Raw genomic sequence first — 18,864 nt, 5'->3', positions numbered from 1 at the left:
GAATAAAATATATCAGTAATACTTCCTGTTTGACTATTCTTTTTCTCAACATGATCTCATTCTCAAAATGTATCACTGTGGCTTTCTAAAATACAGAAAAATCACCGTAGATAGTGAAAGAATATTGATAATAATATTTAGAATTAAAGCATTAGGATGCTAAGTTTTCCTTTTCATCAATCTTGGAAAAGACCTCGAATTAAAAAACAAACAAGTTATAATGAAATTTGTTCTTATCCTTTGCCCCTCTAAATATCCACTGATCTCACACCAAAGCATTTTCTAACTAGGTTAAAGTCCAATTCTGCACTCACATTAGGCTAAGATTCAATTGAGTTAAAATTTTACACTGACTGCCAGTCAACCTTATCATGAACTTTCATTATGTGCATGTAATTAATTGGGTCCAACGAACAATATCAGTACTGAGTTATAGACTCTTTTCCCCCGACCATATAATTAGAATATAATTACCCACAGGATATCAGAATGATGCAAAACCTTTCCTCTAAATGCGCCCTCATTAGGAAACAAGTCTCAATGTACATTTATTCAATCAGTGTGAATTAATTAAAATGTTACTGAAATAAAAGAGGGCAGCAATAAAGAGTATCTGACATCTATTAAGAGACTATCACTTGAGAGCTGCATGCACAGTTTATATTTAAACCCATTTAGCCCAAGTAGGAGCTTGGCCATGTAATGTTACATACATCCAGCATACTAGGAAATCTGAGTAAATGAATCAGCATGTGTTACTGTTTTTGAAAAGAACATAATACTCAATGAACACAAAATCTGAAAGGGCCTGAGTAGGATTCTAGAGACCCCTTTATTCCCTGATGAGTCCATAAAGATGTTATGATTACGTAGTGGTGGACAGAAATCATGTGTAACTCCAAGCATCCAGAAAAAGAGCTGTTCATCCCACACTTTTCTACTACAAATCTAGCATAATTGTTTTGATATGGCTTAGGTCAGAAAACCTAGACTTACCAAAGAACTAATTTTTTTTAATAAAGAAAATAACCTCCATTATTTAATGTAGCTCAAGGTATTTCAATAGCGTATTTCCTTTAAGCAGAACATTCACATGCACCTAAGACTATATTCTTTTTAAGAGGAGCCATAATATAACATATTCAGATTATATAAAACATGGGGAAAAACAGTAATTGCACAAAGAAGCCAAAGGACATAACTGCATATTCCACAAGAAGCTGATGCATGCAAGAGCATTCTTCTTAATTCTTGGTTTCTCTAGTAGCCGGCATACTGTCATATGCAATAGAAGATTACTGAATAAACTAACAAATCAATAACCCTAATACAAAGGAATACTCACCAGTATTAAAGAATAGTTATCATGAACAGTTAGCAAAAATTTTAAAAAGCTACATGTAATATTTAAAGTAAGATATACAGAGATCTTCAATCTACATTATCACATAATTCCTGTCAGTTTTAGCTTTAGAAGTAGTTTCTGTAAAACTTTGTTCTGATAATTAATATCTGGCATTCATTCTTACGTATAAACAAGCGCCACTTTAAAATGGAAATACCCATGAGCACTAAGATAAATAAGGCTATTTACAAATTACTCCTTTTCGTATGCTCTTTAGGAACAAACTCTAATCAGTTCTTATTATTACTTTTTAAAAAAATATATTAACTCCATATATTTTAAAAAAATATATTAACTCCATATTTTTAAGTATTTTTAAGTATTCTGATGCATGGTATATTTACAAAACAGTGGAATGTTCTATTCAGGTAGTAGACTGGTTTTGGTAGAGACCAACATATGAAAGAAATAATAAACTCACTCTAAGTAAGAAGGAGATTGTTTCACACAGGCCTGCTTTATTTTTAACATAAAAACTTCTGTAGAATTGCAGTGACAAAGACATGCCGCTGCTATGATTTCTTGCTGAAAATGCTGTTATTTGAGTAACATTGAGTAATCACCACATTAAAAAAAAAATCTTACTAATAGGATAGGAACAATTTTAAAGTTCCATTTCGTAGTAAACATCAATTTTCATTTTCTGAGCTGAGAATGAATATTTATTATATTTTACATGGACTACTGTATTGCTTCAACTGTATTTTTAAAAATCAGACTTTAAATATAATTTGACATCCAGAGAAAAATGTCTTGATTCTCCTCAGAATTCTGAAATGTTCCCTTTAAACTCTCTGCCTGCAATGCCACTTTATTTTAAATATTAGGCATTTCACAGTACCATCTATTGGATATTTTACATAACTACAATAACATAACAATCACAAATTTTCTGAAATTTATTAATAATTATAAAATACTTCAAGTGCCACTCCAGAAACTAAACATAATACTCATTAGACATCTACTAATATAACCTCATCCTCACATACTTTAAACTCAATTTTATTAGCTTATAACAGTAAGATCTAATTGCCATGTGTTAGGAATGATTTCTAAGAATAAGCTTCCCTGCCACATACCCATTTTAATATGTTATTGGATATTTATGTCACTGTCAGATGTATTTTCTTCTCGACTCAAGAGAAATTGAAAACTGATGGGGAAAAAACAGACAACTGATTGTTATTCATTAATTCAGTCAATATTTGTTGGTCATCTACTATTTGTCACAATGAATTAGGTGCTAGAGATAAAGAGATCTTCCCTTTCATGTGAGCAATGAGAGTGATGGCAGGGGGGTCAGTGTGCACAGGGAACAGCTTCACAGGAAACAACTCAAGTTCAGCTCCTGGTGTGACCTTGAGGCCTCTGTGGGACATCCAAGAGGCAATTCACAAGGTGAAGCTGAGTATTTGGATCTTGAGAGGTCAGAGAGAACAAGCTTACACAGACATTTTCAAAAGTGGTAGCTGAGGGCACTTGAGTGACTCAGTGGGTTAAGCCTCTGCCTTTGGCTCAGGTCATGATCTCAGGGTCCTGGGACTGAGCCCCACATTGGGCTCCCTTCTTGGTGGAGAGTCTTTCCCCCTTTCTCTCTGCCTGCTTCTCTGCCTACTTGTGGTCTCTCTCTCTCTGTCAAATAAATAAATAAAATCTTTAAAAAAAGGGGGGGGGATGTAGCTGGAGTCATGGAATTGGATGAGATAATCTACAGCAAGCATAATGGCATAAGTATATAGTTAAAAATGGAAACATAATTAAGAGAATAGAAGGAGGGCTAGGAATTGAGCAATATGGATTGAGTGTGACTGGAGAGGCAGAATAAAATCGAGTAGAAACGTGTGAGGTGAGTGTCATGATACAAGAACAGAGCATCTAAAATACTGTCAATGCTGCAGAGGATTCAAAAAAGAGGATTCTTGGAAAGGGGGTCTAGTGGATGTTTTTGGTACCCCGATGCAGATTCTTTGTCACCTAGCCAGAGAACCTATCCCCAACTGCTATGAGTGTAGACTGTTGAGAATTCCTAATTGTCACATTTTCTGAAGTTATTCTTTACTCCAGGAGCAGGATGCCTGAGGAGCAAGCACTTCTTATCCTGGAGGAAGCCACAGCTAATGAATAACTGATCTGAGTTAGAAAAAGCCAACCCCTTGTCTTAAGTTAAGAACAGCCTTATGGTATGATTTTATGCCAGAGCTCCCAGGGCTCAGGCCAAGGTTTACTGTCTTCTTATAACCACTTTCTTGCACAAAGCCCCCTTCCTCTCCTTCTTCCTCCATCCCATACAGATGGTTTTATAAAGAAACATTCCTTCCTCTATAAATCACAAACATCCAAGCCCCTGGTTCATGCTCTGCTCCTTGGGAAACCATCCCAAAAAAGACCATCACTGGATTTGGGATGAATAGCAAGAATAGTCTTCCACACATTTTATAATCAGGAATGAGAATACTGTGAGTTGAGGTAGAAGGAGGAAAATCTGACACGGTGAGTGTATCTTCACAGCTGCATATAGTTAAGAAGCAGACAAGGTCAGATCCATATACAAATAAAGAAAAACAGAAAATAACAGCCATCCTTCTAGTATGGGTTCAAGGGCAGACATATCACTAAGAGTGGAAACAGAGAAGTTCCAGAGCTGGACTCAGATCATGGTGCTGTCCAGAGCTACCTATCACAAGCATGTTAGGTGACACCTTATTTGAGGGTTTCAACTGTAAATTAGCGAGTCAATATATTATTACATATTGTGACAAAGGCCATGAAAGGAGGAAAATGGGAAGAAAGAAAAGCAGGAAGTGCTAGAATGAAAAAGAAAGAAAGAAAGAAACTGGAGGGATACAGGCATTGGTGACTCAAGGATATTGGAGTAATGGTAACCAAATGGAAGAATTCAAGAATATTTGAGGTTGGGGTGAAACAGGAATAATATTATATGGAATAGAATATGGTGTGGTAAGCTGTATTTCTATAAGATGTGGGTTTCCTTAGGCAAGTAAGGCCAAATAGGTCAAAGCTTCTGTGAGCATTAACAACAGAATTTGAAATGATATATTCTACCACCTAGGCTGGAAGGCAAGGAGTGAGTATGGCAGCCTCAAAGGAACTAAACAATCCTTCTTCTATAGAAAGGGGGAGATGCAGGCTGAACTAAGAAAAAAGGACAAAAGAGTGTCAAAAATCACTGCATTGTGCATGAAACTGGTGTACAGACCAAAAGTTTTAAATGAATCAATTCTTGTTCAGGTTTCACGTTGAAAGTTGAGAATAGAGAAGTTATATTTAATAGTAAAACAGAGAAAAGCATGCATATAAATACTTTATGATCACCGCCACTTCATCTGGAATCATTAAAACCATAGGTTACCTTTGCAAGGTAGAATTTATCCTTAAATGTCTAGTGGTGAAGGGATCTGATTTTAATTGCACTCAAAGTTTAAAAGTTAGAAGACAGAAATGATTTAAAGTATTTATTTCTACTGTAATGCAGTTAGTTCTGGATATTTGCCCTGCCCTAACCCCAATCTTGCTTTGGAGGGCACAAGCAGAAAAATACCTATACAGAGGTTCACATATCTGGGAGCATCTATGCCACGCTCCGTGGTAATCATGTCTTACTGAGTAGAAAATGTATGATCTCTAACTTGTTTTAATTTTTCTTAATTATTGGTAACAGTTAAGTTTTAAAATTATTTTGTAATTATTTCCATTAATTCTACAAAACAAGGGTTTTTTTTTGTTGTTGTTGTTGTTGTTATAATGCTTGTGTTTGCCTTGATTTATGAGCTTTGGGCTTTACCATTTTTATTTTTATTTTTTTCTTTCTTTACCATTTAAAAAATTTTTTTGATTCGTCAAGTCTGTCAACATTTTCTTTAATCTTTTCCTTTTAGGAAAAAGATAAAAAGGCAAAAAAAATCTTTTTAAAGGGTAAAAATAAATCTTTAATCCATGTTTAATTTATTTTTGAATAGGTATAAAGTGAAATTTATCTTAATTTGGTTTCCCATATGGCTATGCAGTAATCTCAACACCACCAATTCCCACTATCCCCCTCCAGATTAAAATATGGCCTCCATCATACACTACATTACCTCATATTAGTGTACTATGTTTTAGACTTTCTACTAGGTCCTTATAACTTCTAGAGTTATGACATTATTTTGATCAAAGTGACTTTAATAAGCATAATTTTAAGGTTTGTTAAAAGCAAGTCTTTCCTGGGGCACCTGGGTGGCTTAGATGGTTAAACAGCTGCCTTCAGCTCAAGTCATGATGTCAGGGTCCTAGGATCCAGCCTCTTATTGGGCTCCCTACTCCATTTGGAGTCTGCTTCTCCCTCTCTCTCGGCTTCTCTCTCATTTGAGCTTGCTCTCTCTCTAATAAATGAATAAAATCTTTAAAAAAAAAAAAAGGTCTTCCTTACTATTGCTTATGGCTTTATGAATTCATAATGTATTTGTGCATATTTATTCTTCCAGACAAACTGTGGAATCATTTTGCCAAGCAAAAAATAAATAAATATTATATGGGAATTGCATTAAATAGATGAGTGAATTTGAAGAAATGTCAGTTCTTTTTAGCGTAATTTTATTTTCTTCAGTATACTTAGACTTAAGAAAATATTTTAATTTTTTGTTTAGGGATAGCATCTTTGCACTAAACGAGATTTTCTTAATCCACTCCATCAAATCACTGAGGCAGTTCTCTTCAGAAGTTGATTCTGAAGAGACACTGTCTTCAAGAGACACAGTGTCTTCAAAAAGACACTGGTTTCTTTTTGGTTTCTCCTAAGGTATTTTTTTTTTTCTCTATGTCGTTTCTTAACCTTATAGTTACTCCTTTTAAATCAATATATTATAAAATAGATGTTTTCTTTAGTATTCTTGATCATTGCTGTTAATGTTTTCTTCTGCTCAATATAATAAATCTTCACATATGACATCGATGTAACTTCTAACTACTATGCTTCTTTCTTTTTCCTTATGGCAGAATTACTATTTTATTTTGGCAACAGGTAGACTTCTTTATACTAAAATGCACTTTGGCCATAAGCCATCCGTCTGCATTGACAGTTATTATAAAAAAGAGAAACCAAAGGAAACAAACATTACTATGATTATAGCAATATTGTTGAGCCGTTGTGCCCTCTGATACAATTTGGTATGGAAGAAATTAATCTCAGACCTCAGAAACAACAGTAACAACAAAAAGTGTTTCTGCTAAGTGAATGATTTGTTTTTATGTTGTGAAGACTGTCGAGACTGTATTCCCCCTCTTTTCATAAGGCTACTAAGAAACTCAGTGACAAATTTGCAAACTACCTCTGTCAACTTTTTTAGGATATTAGTGAAGTGAATTTCTAAGACTAATTTGATTTCAGTATACATTTATTGTGTTAGATTGCTGCATACTTATATAAGCTGCTAATGTTATTGGCAGTAAGCTGTAGAATAACTTAATTCATTAATAGATAATTGCATATCCTCACTTTTGAAACAGGTATATAAAAGATATTCTTTACTTTGCTTCCACCTATTTCCTAGATTTTAGCTATCAAATATTTTTATCCTTCATTACATAATGCTTATTTTTTTGCCTACATGATTTAGATTTCCATCAGATTTTCAATTAATTGAACTCCCAGTTTATGTCATATCAGTCTTTCATTTTTACTTTTCTATAAATCATGACAAAATTAACAGACTCCAAGTTTGTTTCCTTAAAAAAAAATGATTATAATTTTCTCTGGGTACAGCCACATGTTAGGCATAAAATATCAGAGAAATGTGGAAAAACATCTATGCAGCCCTATTTAAAAAAAAAACAAACAAGTAACTAAAAATAGTATTTTAGAATCCTAACAATAGAACTCTATCATACTCATTTAGGTAGAAACAAATATAATTTGCCACAATATAATGAATTTTTTCTTCTAGATTAGACCTTATTTGTAAGTATACATATACTATATTACATAGCCTAAGCTACTATGAAGATGGGTTCTTTGGAAACCACTAAAATCAATCTAAGACAATGTAACAGATAAATGGTTCATCTCACAAGTATGGATGATGGGATCATCACTTAGTGTGCAGGATCTTTTCCCATTTCTTATCCTATGTACCTTTAAAATAAAAATACATGAAGACTCTGTCCATCCAAAATGGATGTACACGTATATTATAAACATCATAGAGCTTTAGTGCTTAAATATGTTCCTCACTGAAATTTGAGTAAAGAAAACCATTGGCAAAAAAATATAGGAATGTTCAGAATTTACTTCTATATATTTTTAAAATAAATAAATAAAAAGCAGCTATCTTTTTATGAATAATAACTTAAAAATGAGTCCGAGTTAGATTTTCAAAGTATGGAAAAAATTAGATTCTTTTTTGCCTATCATTACTATGATGACAATTATGAATTGATCTATAATGAATATTAATTAAATGAATATTAAGTAATGGCACTGATGAAACATTTATTGAGCACTGACAATGGGCTTGTCCCCACTCTTTAGACAAAAAAGAAAATTGCACAGGCATAAACCCATGGTACATTACATAAAGAATTTGAAGAAAATAGATGACTTCAGTAACTGTGGTTAAAGGTTAAAGAGGTAAATGCAAAGAAGGGAGAAGCAGCCGAACTGATGTTAAATAAAAACTGAAGCTCACTGCAGCAAGTCACAGCCTTAGCCAACTGTTCACACCTCTCCATTAAACTTCTGGGAGCCCTACAACTAGTATAGGAAGCAAGGTTCCAGAGCATTCAAAATCCAAATTTCACAATCATGAGGAATTCAAACATCTCCCCCCCGCCCCTTACACTGGCTCATGTTTACTATTGAAATGGTCATTATTAAGTGTTCTGGTTACAGTTAAGTGACAGAGAAGACAGAGAGATCCCATAATAGCTGGACTGTGAGGAAAATACACACATACCATGCTTTCTCTCTCTAACAGAACTTTTGACATTGTTGAGGAGTAATGACTTGATAAAACACATACTTTAAGGAAAGATTTAACATACCCGATACTACACTAGACTTAATCACCATATCTACAATGCATAATCTAGTAGAATTCTTATAATTGTAGAAGAGCAAGCAAGATTGGAAGAAAAGAAGGTAATATAGACATGTGGTTCTCCAAGAGTGTTATATGTAGAAATGCATCAACTGGTATTTCAGCAACATTATGTTGTCCAAGTTTTCAGTAACAGTAAAGAAGAGAGGTAGTTGGAAAAATATGAATCAAGTCTAAGGGTATGTCTAGAATTCATATTACCCAAATAGCTTTATTTTCCTCTCTGAGCAAACGAACTTCATTATTGATTCTGTTGGCATTCTTCTATGTTTATTTAAGATAATATAGAATATTATAACAAGAATATAAAGTATTTTGGGGAGAAGAGACCACAACTGGTCCAAAAGAGGCACCATATTGAACATACACTTGATTCTTTATATCATTTATCTGCCAATGAATACTATTCTGATTGTATATTCTGATAATATGATGTTTGTGTAAACATAAGATACAATTATCCTCTAAAATCAGTTACTTAAATGTTTACATTAATAGTTTATGCTACAACTTTTTTTTGTTTTGTTTTAGGAAACACTCCAAACATTATATTCCTGATTAAGATATGTTTATAGTGCAGAAAGAACTAAAGAACCGTGAAATCTGATTCATGTGTAGAACAAAGTAATACAGTATGAGCAGAAAAAAGGATACTTTGGAATATCGATTACAGAGTAACCAGGAAAGGCCATTCTTCATAAAGATGTTCAGTAAGGTATTGTATATCATAACAAAATAAATAATTGGAAACATGCTAGACATAAACATTATTTAAACTAAATTATGATATCTTCACTTAATAAGATATTATACAGCCATGAATAGCAATGGTCCATAGTATACAGAAACACACACATTTAATGATATTAGTTTAAGTGTAAAAATAAGGTGTCACATGCTATATAAAGTTTAATTACAGATATTCCTAAATACACATCTAAGAATCAGGAAGAAGTTTTTAAAAGTGCTTCCTTTTATATATTAATAATTATTCTTACATATCTCACTCCAATTTTTAAATTTATCTCTTAATTTTTATGTCATTTTCATCAATTTTATTTAATAATAAATGGTTGAAATCTACTTTTTAAATTCCAACATAACACTTAAAATAAACATGTTAGTAGGTGAGATCATCTGAACACTTACTATATACTGGGCATCCTTCTAGGCAGTTTTCATGAATTAATTCATTTAATTCCATTTTACAAATGCAACACAGACATATGAAATATGAGTAACTTGCCCCATATCACAAAATTAGTGAAAAAATCAGGACTCAAATACAGAGAGTATATTACCACACAGTACTGTAACATGGCTGAACCAATTTATTCTTCCATCTGCAATGTATGAACAATCCACTTGCTTTCTATCCTTTCCAAAGCCTTGGATTTTTAATTGTCTTAATAATTCTTTTGGGTGTGTAGTGTTACCTATTGAGATTTAAAAATGTATTTTCCTGATGGAGTAAAGATGGTGTGCATATATTATATGTTTTTAGGAGATTTGTGTATATTTATATATATTTATATATTTTATCCAAAGCCTACTTTAGGTCTTTTGCCCTTTTGGTTTGGATTATTTGCTACTTATTATTTATTTACATAAATTATTTTTATATTCTGGACACAAATCATTTGTTCTGATTCTGTAGCCCTTTGAAGGAAACAACTTGCCCACTGATCCAGAGTTCACATGAAACTTAAATTTCTAGTCTCTTTCCTTTCTGGTCATCACTATCCCAAACTTATTTCTGATTTCTTTCTCCTAAATTGATCTTTTGTATCTCACTTCATTTCTGACACTTTTTACTGGGCTTTCTGAATCTTTGTTTAAGATAAACAAAGTACTGCTTTTCTTTCTAAGTCACTGCCACTTCCTTTAGTATGTTTCTGAAAAGAGATTGTTCATTCTCTCATCCAGTACTTGTTCTATAGTTTTATTGAAATCACTCAGCTTTCCATTTAAATCATCATTCCTTCAGACTCGGAGTAGAATATCTCTTATCATCTGAAACTCAAGGAATCTCCTAGCTCTTCCTACTCTTATTCATTATGGTTATATAGCAACCAATTCATCAAGACCCTATAATTATCTTGGGATGTTTTAAGGACAACATACAATAAACTATCCCTAGAGTTACTTGACCTCCTGATAGCTAGTGAACTCCCTCTCCACACTGGGAAGATAGCCTCCCAGATCAATGGCTGCAAACCAGATTTTACCGTCCTCTATGACTAATCTACTCTGAAATCAAATCAGACACTCTAATTCCAGTTTTGGCCACAATCTTCTCTCCTGATTTGCTCATTTTCTTACTCTGTTGATGTTTCTGATTGTTCACATCACAATCCTCTATTTACACTCTCATATCTCCTGTGCTCCCAGCTTTATTTTTTTCCCAGCTTTAAATCTATTTTAGATCACACTGCTACTAGAATTTTCTTTCTTTCTTTTTTTTAATTTAAATCTCAGACGTAATCTTTATTATTTTTTATTATTTTCAATTAGCCATCATATAATACACCATAATACACCATTAGTTTTTGATTAGTTCGATTCATTAGAACTTTCTTTCTAAAACCTGATCATGTCGTCTCCTATTTATACTGGATAAGCTTAACTCCTTGACAAGACAGGACAGGATTTTCATTATTTCATACCTTATCTTGTCCTTCTCTCCAAGACTCACCTTTACACATAACCCTCAATAACCATTTCTTAGTTTCAAGATCTCACTCTGTTGTCTCTGGTTGCTTCGACTACTCATATGGCATTCACTGTGTATTTGGCAGTCAAACCCCCACTTATTTTTCAAAAGTCAGGCATCATTTCTTCAAGAAACCCTTTATTTACTCTTTGAGTTACCCTCCAGAAGAATTAAGAGTTTGTCCTCGAGGGCCCCTATAAGTTAATATTTATCTTACCATAGTATGTAATCAGCTTGCCTGTCTTAGCCAATAGAGTGTAATTTCTGGGAAAGAAGAGAAAAGCTCTTATCTGGACTTTTAGCTCCAGAAACTTAAAAAGACAATGGAAAGGTGAAAGGAAGAAGTAGAGAGAAGAAGATGATAAAACATAAAAGAATCTTGCACTGAAGATATTGTATATAAAAATAATGCACATAGATTATCAGTAATGATCTTAAAGACAGTCATTATAGTATATAAACAGTAGATGCTTATCTTTAATATAAACTCCAGTTTAGGGACACCTGCATGGCTCAGTAGGTTAAGCGTCTGACTCTTGCTTTCAGCTCAGGTCACGATCTCAGGGTTGTGAGATTCAGCCCTGCTTCAGGCTCTGTGCTTTGTGTACATTCTACTTGGGATACTTTCCCTCTTTCTCTCCCTCCCCCTCTGAACCTTCCCCTGCTTGCATGTGCACCTGTACATGCTCTCTCTTTTCCTCTCTCTCTAGCAAGTAAATGAAACCTTTAAAAAATAAACTCTAGGGGCGCCTGGGTGGTTCAGTGGGTTAAAGCCTCTGCCTTCGGCTCAGGTCATGATCCCAGGGTCCTGGGATTGAGCCCACATCGGGCTCTCTGCTCAGCAGGGAGCCTGCTTCTCCCTTTCTCTCTGCCTGCCTCTCTGTCTACTTGTGATCTCTCTCTGTCAAATAAATAAATAAAATATAAATAAATAAACTCTAGTTTAAAATAATCAACATTATATCATCCCTATATTTAACTTCTTAGCTTTATTAGTATATACTGATACAGAAAATGACAAAATAATCCACCCCTTATTTAGATAAAAGGAATCTTATTTTTAAATAATGATGTACAAGAATTACTCTAGCACGGAGAAAAGTGAATTAAATCACGGAGCTAAATATAATAAAAATGATTTTTACAATGATCTGCTTCATTTCACTGTTGAAACATAAACTTTAAAATGCCACTTCCTCATGAGACATCTCAAGTTTTCTTTTTTTCTTTCTTAAAAGATTTTATTTATTTATTTAATTGACAGACAAAGATCACAAGTAGGCAGAGAGACAGGCAGAGAGAAGAGGAAGCAGGCTCCCTCCTGAACAGAGAGCTCGATCCGAGGGACTCGATCCGAGGACCCTGAGACCATGACCTGAGCGGAAAGCAGAGGCTTTAACTCACTGAGCCAGCCAGGCACCCCCACCATTTCCTTTTGGTATAGTCCTTTATTTCCTTGTCTTCTTCCTACTTACAAACATTTCCTAGCAAAAAGGAGCATAATCCACATAATCTCTCAATGTCATAACTGGCCATAGGGTTGACCATTATAATACTAACCAAAATTATATCTGCGGCATTTTCAAAGCCCTCTGTGAGATGAAACTGACTTGATAGCTTTGGCTGTTGCAAACAGTTGCGGTGTGATGTATCTGCACTTACACAACCATTGAGTTGAGCTTCTTGGCTGGGAGAAACGTAGAGAGATAAGCAGGCTCCCGGCTGAGCAGAGAGCCTGATGTGGGGCTTGATCCCAGGACCCTAGGATCATGACCTGAGCCGAAGGCAGAGGCTTTAACCCACTGAGCCACCCAGGTGCCCCTCAAGTTTTCTTTTGTTGATAGTGAAAGAATCAATGTAATAAAAGCCTCCCTCAAACTGAAGAATCATTATAAAAACATGTACACTCCTTGAGATCCAAATGGACTGATCATAAAAAAATAATATAAAATTTGGAATGAACATACAGACTACACTACAGTTCTAGAGAAGTTGATCAAATTTATAGCTTCCTCTACAAAATTACTCTGAGAATCAAAGGGACTTTACCTAGCCTATTTCATTGATTTCTGTGACTCAACAAATTTATGTACTATTAAAAATAATTTTAGAAGTTCTGAGGCCAATAAAAGGAAGAAAAATTTATGGATGGGATAATAATAAAGTTATGAATTATTACGAAGAAGTAAATAACATAAATACATACATCATTGTCAAATGTCTTATGCATTTACCTCAGTGCATTTTAAGGGTAGAAGGTAAAACACGACAGTAATGGATTCAGGCAGTGTGTTTTATCTTAAATGCTTATCTGGAATATTCTCTTTTTTAAAAAAAAATTTTTAATTTAAACACAAGGCCTGGATCTATTGTATTCAACCTTTCTGGGGGTGAGGGGCTAACATGTGTGTGTGTGTGTGTGTGTGTGTGTGTGTGTAAATAATAAGTATGTAATACTATATAATAAAAATATGACAGTACTAGGACGATAGGGACTGAAAGAAAACCATGATAAAGGGAACGGAGGAATTTCTGTTAGGTAATGGAGGCATCTCTAAAAACAGCTTTTTTTTTATTACAATAAGGAGTTCCAAATCACTTTTAAAATATCTTTCAATGTAGGTAAATGACATAATGGTGAGTCTGAATTTAATTAAAGCAATTCGGTAAGGGACTAAAACAGATGGAACAAGTCCGTCTTTGGTTGGGGGTAAAATTTAGAACATTAAAGAACATAAAAGGTGGGTTTCATGCTTATCAGGCCACATTCTCCATGAAATTATTATAATTTTTTTCATTGTCACTTTGATATTGGACAGCAGAAATTTCTAAGTTTCATCTATAAGGAGAGTCAAGAACATATTTTTTAATGGACTCCATTCAAAGGAGAAATATTCATTTTAACAATCAATTGGGAAGGGTTAATGGCCTTTTATGGAAATTAAGTTACTTATCAAGGGTCCCCACTGAATAGATTGGAATCACTTTACATTTGTCTGGAGATAGGATGAGGGAAGGCCTTCAAGAAATCTGCCTTTGGAAACAGTTCTGAATTTTCTCCGATATGGCAGTAAATGGACCATGAATGTCATCATTTTTGCTGGAAGATTTTTCAAAGAAAGCATGGTAAGTATTCAAACACAGAAGTATCTTGACAAAAGTCTCTAAACTACATCAATTTTAAGCAATATGGTTTTTTGATAATACTCTCAAAATATGCCAGAAACCAAAAGCAATCCCAGAAAGCAGTGATTATATGTGATGTATAGACTCACTGGTCACATTTTAATTTTAATTTCAGAGTAGTTGGTTTGGATCCATTTTTATGGCAATAGGCACTATCAAGACCAATTATGTGTGAAAGCCGTTTGTAGTATATTCCAATAAGAGCACGCCATCAGTGCAAAGAAGGTGCTTACCTTGCTAATCCCCATAACAGGTGAGCACACATCTACTGACTCTTTTAACTTAAAGGTAATAACAAGTGTTGGGGAGCAATTGGGAGGCTGAGAAATGTGATGGAAATGTGATGTGGGATTTTTTAAAAGATAAATAACACCTAAAAAGATGTCCTAAAATATCAAAAGAGTGCTGCTGTGGACCTTGACTTTGTAGTATGTTATTTAGGTGTTTCAACCAGGAATTAAACTCCATATTAAGTTTATGTCGCTCATTCAATAGCCAATGTCTGACTATATAGTCAAGGCAAAGGAAAGAAAAACCTCAATAAAATTAAGTATCTTAAGCTCTTCATTTTATATTTCCCAGATTAAAGAGAGATTTCTTCTACTCATGGCCATCTTACAGTGATTCTGAACCTCACCTGCTCTTCTTCAAGTACATCAGCATGAGAAAACGGAACTCATAATTTTTAAGAAGGGAATTGTTATTGAAAAAAAGGAAAACGAGATTATATTACTTGTGAAGACTAACGATTTTCTTTAAACAAAAGTTAAAAAAAGTTTACAGTGTGGGATATGGTGTGGAATTATTCTTGGGATGTCAAATGAGAGTTTACAAATTAAAAAGTCTCAGAGCCATCAGTCCGAACTGATTAAGCAATTCTGTGGGCAGAACAATGGTATAATTTCTTTATTTAAATAGTTAATGGGTCTAATAGTGGTATGAGTATTTATTCCAGGCTAAAAAAGTAACCTTTAATTTCTATTTAGCAAGGCAGGGGAAATTTTAAAGTAAAGTGATTCAGGCTGATTCATTAACATATACAAAACTCCAAAAGCTTTAGAAAGTGGGTGTACTTAAGAGAACTATAGTAGTTCAAATTATCCTTGAATTCAAGTGTGCTAATGACATGAGGGATTGGGTGAGTCGATCTAGTTAGAGCCTTGCTTGCCATGTTAGATAATTTGGAATTCAAATAGAGAACTACTGGATATTTACTTATTTTAAATATGTTAAAATATTTAAGCAGGGGGGCGCCTGGGTGGCTCAGTGGGTAAAGCCGCTGCCTTCGGCTCAGGTCATGATCTCAGGGTCCTGGGATCGAGTCCCGCATCGGGCTCTCTGCTCGGCGGGGAGCCTGCTTCCTCCTCTCTCTCTCTGCCTGCCTCTCTGCCTACTTGTGATCTCTCTCTGTCAAATAAATAAATAAATAAATCTTAAAAAAAAAAATATTTAAGCAGGAAAATATTAGATATTTTTCACAAGTGGATTCGTTCTGCTCCTGCAGAATGAAGACTGTATGGAATGGAGGCAATTCAGTAAGAATGTCATTAGGACAATCCTGAACAACAATTTGTGATGGTGACACATGAGGCAGTTGCAGTTGGGCTGAAGAAAGAAAAAGGATTGAAAACATCAGAATAGGCTGCCCAATGATTAATCTGATATTTAAGATGAGTCATCAAAGATAATTCTTAGGTTTCTATCTTGGGAAAGTTAGAATATGAATGTTCTAGTCACCAAGGTAAGAAAAACAGGAGAGGGGAAGGGTCTGTTTGGGATTTGGAAAAAGGGTGAGAATGGTAAGTTCAGTGAATGAGTTATGGAATAATAATTCTTGGGCTCCAATTCTGGCCTGTTAGCTCATAGCCATGTGACATAGGAAATGTACTTAACCTCTCTGTTTCTCGGTTACTCATAAAAGGAATGTAGATAGTTGTAATATTTATCTTATGGTGTCACTGTGAGGATTAAACTAATTCATACCTATCATTACCAGTGACCACAACCCTTTCATAATCTCAATTTGCTATCCCACTCATTCTCACAACCTGACACTGAAATACTGATAACCTTGACTTCAACAATCTAGGATTCCACAACAATCTACAACATACTCTTCCTACCGCCCATTATTGAATCTCCCTCTCCATGTCCTTACTTCCCTCACTCCCAGCTTAAATTTTATGTGTAACCTCCTTAAAGCTAGGCTCTGCCTATTCTACTCCTGGAACTAGAATAAAAATGGAGAAATATAACTGAATTTGACTAGAGAAATATACTCATCCAAGCTTACTGGTCTTATTCTAAATTTATGATGATTAACAAGGGGCTGTTCATTACTCCCTGCTAAACAAATGGCATTCCCTTGATCCATTAAGCTCCCACTTTCCTCAGTGCCTGTTGTGTAACTTCTTACCAATCCTCTAAATTCTCATACAGTTTATACCATCCTTTCTCTCGGCAATATCCCGGGTTCCTAATTCTCTGAGAAAAGAGAAGTATCACATATGTTTTTGTTCATTGCTGCCCCCTTAACATTGTTACATTGTTCTTTTTAAACTGTAAGTCAGATCATCCCCTTTGTTGATCAAAATCTTCTACTGGCTTCCAAACTCATTCAGAATAAAAGCTAAAGATCTTACCGTGGCCTAAAGTGCCCTAGAGGACAGGAATATTTTATGACATCTTTGACCTTCTCCTCTACTATTCCTCCTCCTTCTCACTTAGGCCCAGCCACTAATCTCCTTGATGCCCTTCAGATACAACTGTTTTCTTCTGCCTCTGAATCCTTACTTGTCCATCCTTGGTGACCCCTCTGTGAAGTTCCATCCCCCAACAGTCATGTGGATGACTCCCTCACTTTCTTCAACTCTCCATTCAACTATTCCCATATTAAACTCTAAAGTGCACCCCCTTAGTAACTACAGCCCCACCTTTCTCCTCTTCTTTTCCTGCTTCAGCGTTGCCCTTTATATTTAAAGCACAACCAGGTATGAAATAATTTTCTTATTTCATTGTTTATTGCTGGAATGAAAACTACAAAAGCAAAGATTTACTTTAGCTTTTACCATTTTATCTCCCTACCTATAATACTATTTGGCATCAACAAGACACTCAATAAATACTTGCTAAATGAATGAATGAATATGTTAAGCATAGTAGCTGATATGGTATATGTGCCCTCTCTATATGAGCTACTATTATTACATTCAATAATGATAATATATTGGGCATGTAAGACAGCATGGGGCCTTCAAGTTGCAGGCTTATAGGTTTGGGATGCAAACCTATTGATGGATGATGAACTGAATATAAATTAACATGATAATGAAGTCAACTAAATAAACAAGATCCCACTGGGAAGAATGTTAAGAGTGAAAAGCTATGACATATGAGGGTTGAGCAAAGGGATTCACCAGCATGGAGCAGGATGAAGTCATGAAAACCAGGAAAGATAAAGGGCAGGTATCCAGAGAAACAGAAGAAAGCCCAGGAGAGCGTGGCGTAATGGCGGTCAGTGAAAGGTAGGCATTCATGAAGGACGAAGTCGTCAACAGTGCCAAATATTATGGAGTAGGTAGTACCAAGGAAATGATAAAAGAGCAACTGCTGAGATGCAAATCATGATTAAAACTGTAGGAAGATTTAATGATTGAAAACAAATCTTCAGAATCAAGAGGATCTAAAAAAAAAAAAAAACCACCAGGGTGAGGGTTTTGTTAAGATTGTTAGAACACAAGAATATTCATGTAATACATGTTCTCTACCTTTGATTCTCTCAAAGAAAGAAAAGATAGAGTAATAAAAAGAAAGTAGCTCATGCTTGACTTTATGTGACCAGAGGTTGACATAAGTAGACGAAGGAACTAGTCTCCTGGTTCAATGAACTGAGTAGGGTTTTACATAGGCAGCTAGATGTTAGGATGACAGGATGAATTTCTTTCTAGGGTTAAAATCTGAGATCAAGCCTGCATCAAAAGTAGTAAAATTACTATAACTTTAAAAAGAATATAAATATCTAAAAATGGTACAAGTCCTTTCTCTTTAAGACAATGCTATGAAAAATAAAATAACACCAAAATTCATCTAAAATGTATTTTTATGTGGCATTTATTATTTTTAATTAATCTTATTTACTACAGGATGTCTAATGAATCTCACATGAAGAAAGGAAACTGAGAATTAGTTATTGCTATCCTCAGCAATGTGGGGGTATTTTCTTTTGCTCTACACTTGTAGTTTGAGAAAATGAAGAGTTTTAAATAATTTTTAAATAAAGACATTTAAAATACAACCAGTATTTTACAGATAATTACAAAATGAATCATAAGTGGGTGCAAATTGAGTAATTTGATTAATTTCTAGGTTGACCTTTAGAAAAGTATTTGTCTAACATTTCTTAGTTGTTGTATTTTTATTATACCAAGCTCAAGTCCCAGCCACTTAATTTCCATGTCATTTTT

General features: G+C 34.5%; 1 protein-coding gene across 5 annotated transcripts in view; it reads right to left on the bottom strand.

The window, feature by feature from the left end:
- DGKB (diacylglycerol kinase beta) overlaps positions 1–18,864 on the bottom strand; it is a 700,192-nt gene that overhangs the window by 460,438 nt on the left and 220,890 nt on the right. The gene's annotated exons all lie outside the window — the stretch shown is intronic.

The sequence above is a fragment of the Mustela erminea genome, chromosome 11 (assembly GCF_009829155.1).
Source record: "Mustela erminea isolate mMusErm1 chromosome 11, mMusErm1.Pri, whole genome shotgun sequence".
In the NCBI taxonomy this organism is placed as follows: Eukaryota; Metazoa; Chordata; class Mammalia; order Carnivora; family Mustelidae; genus Mustela; species Mustela erminea.
The sequence above is the reverse complement of the archived record's forward strand: the minus strand, read 5'-3'. Positions and strand labels throughout refer to the sequence as shown.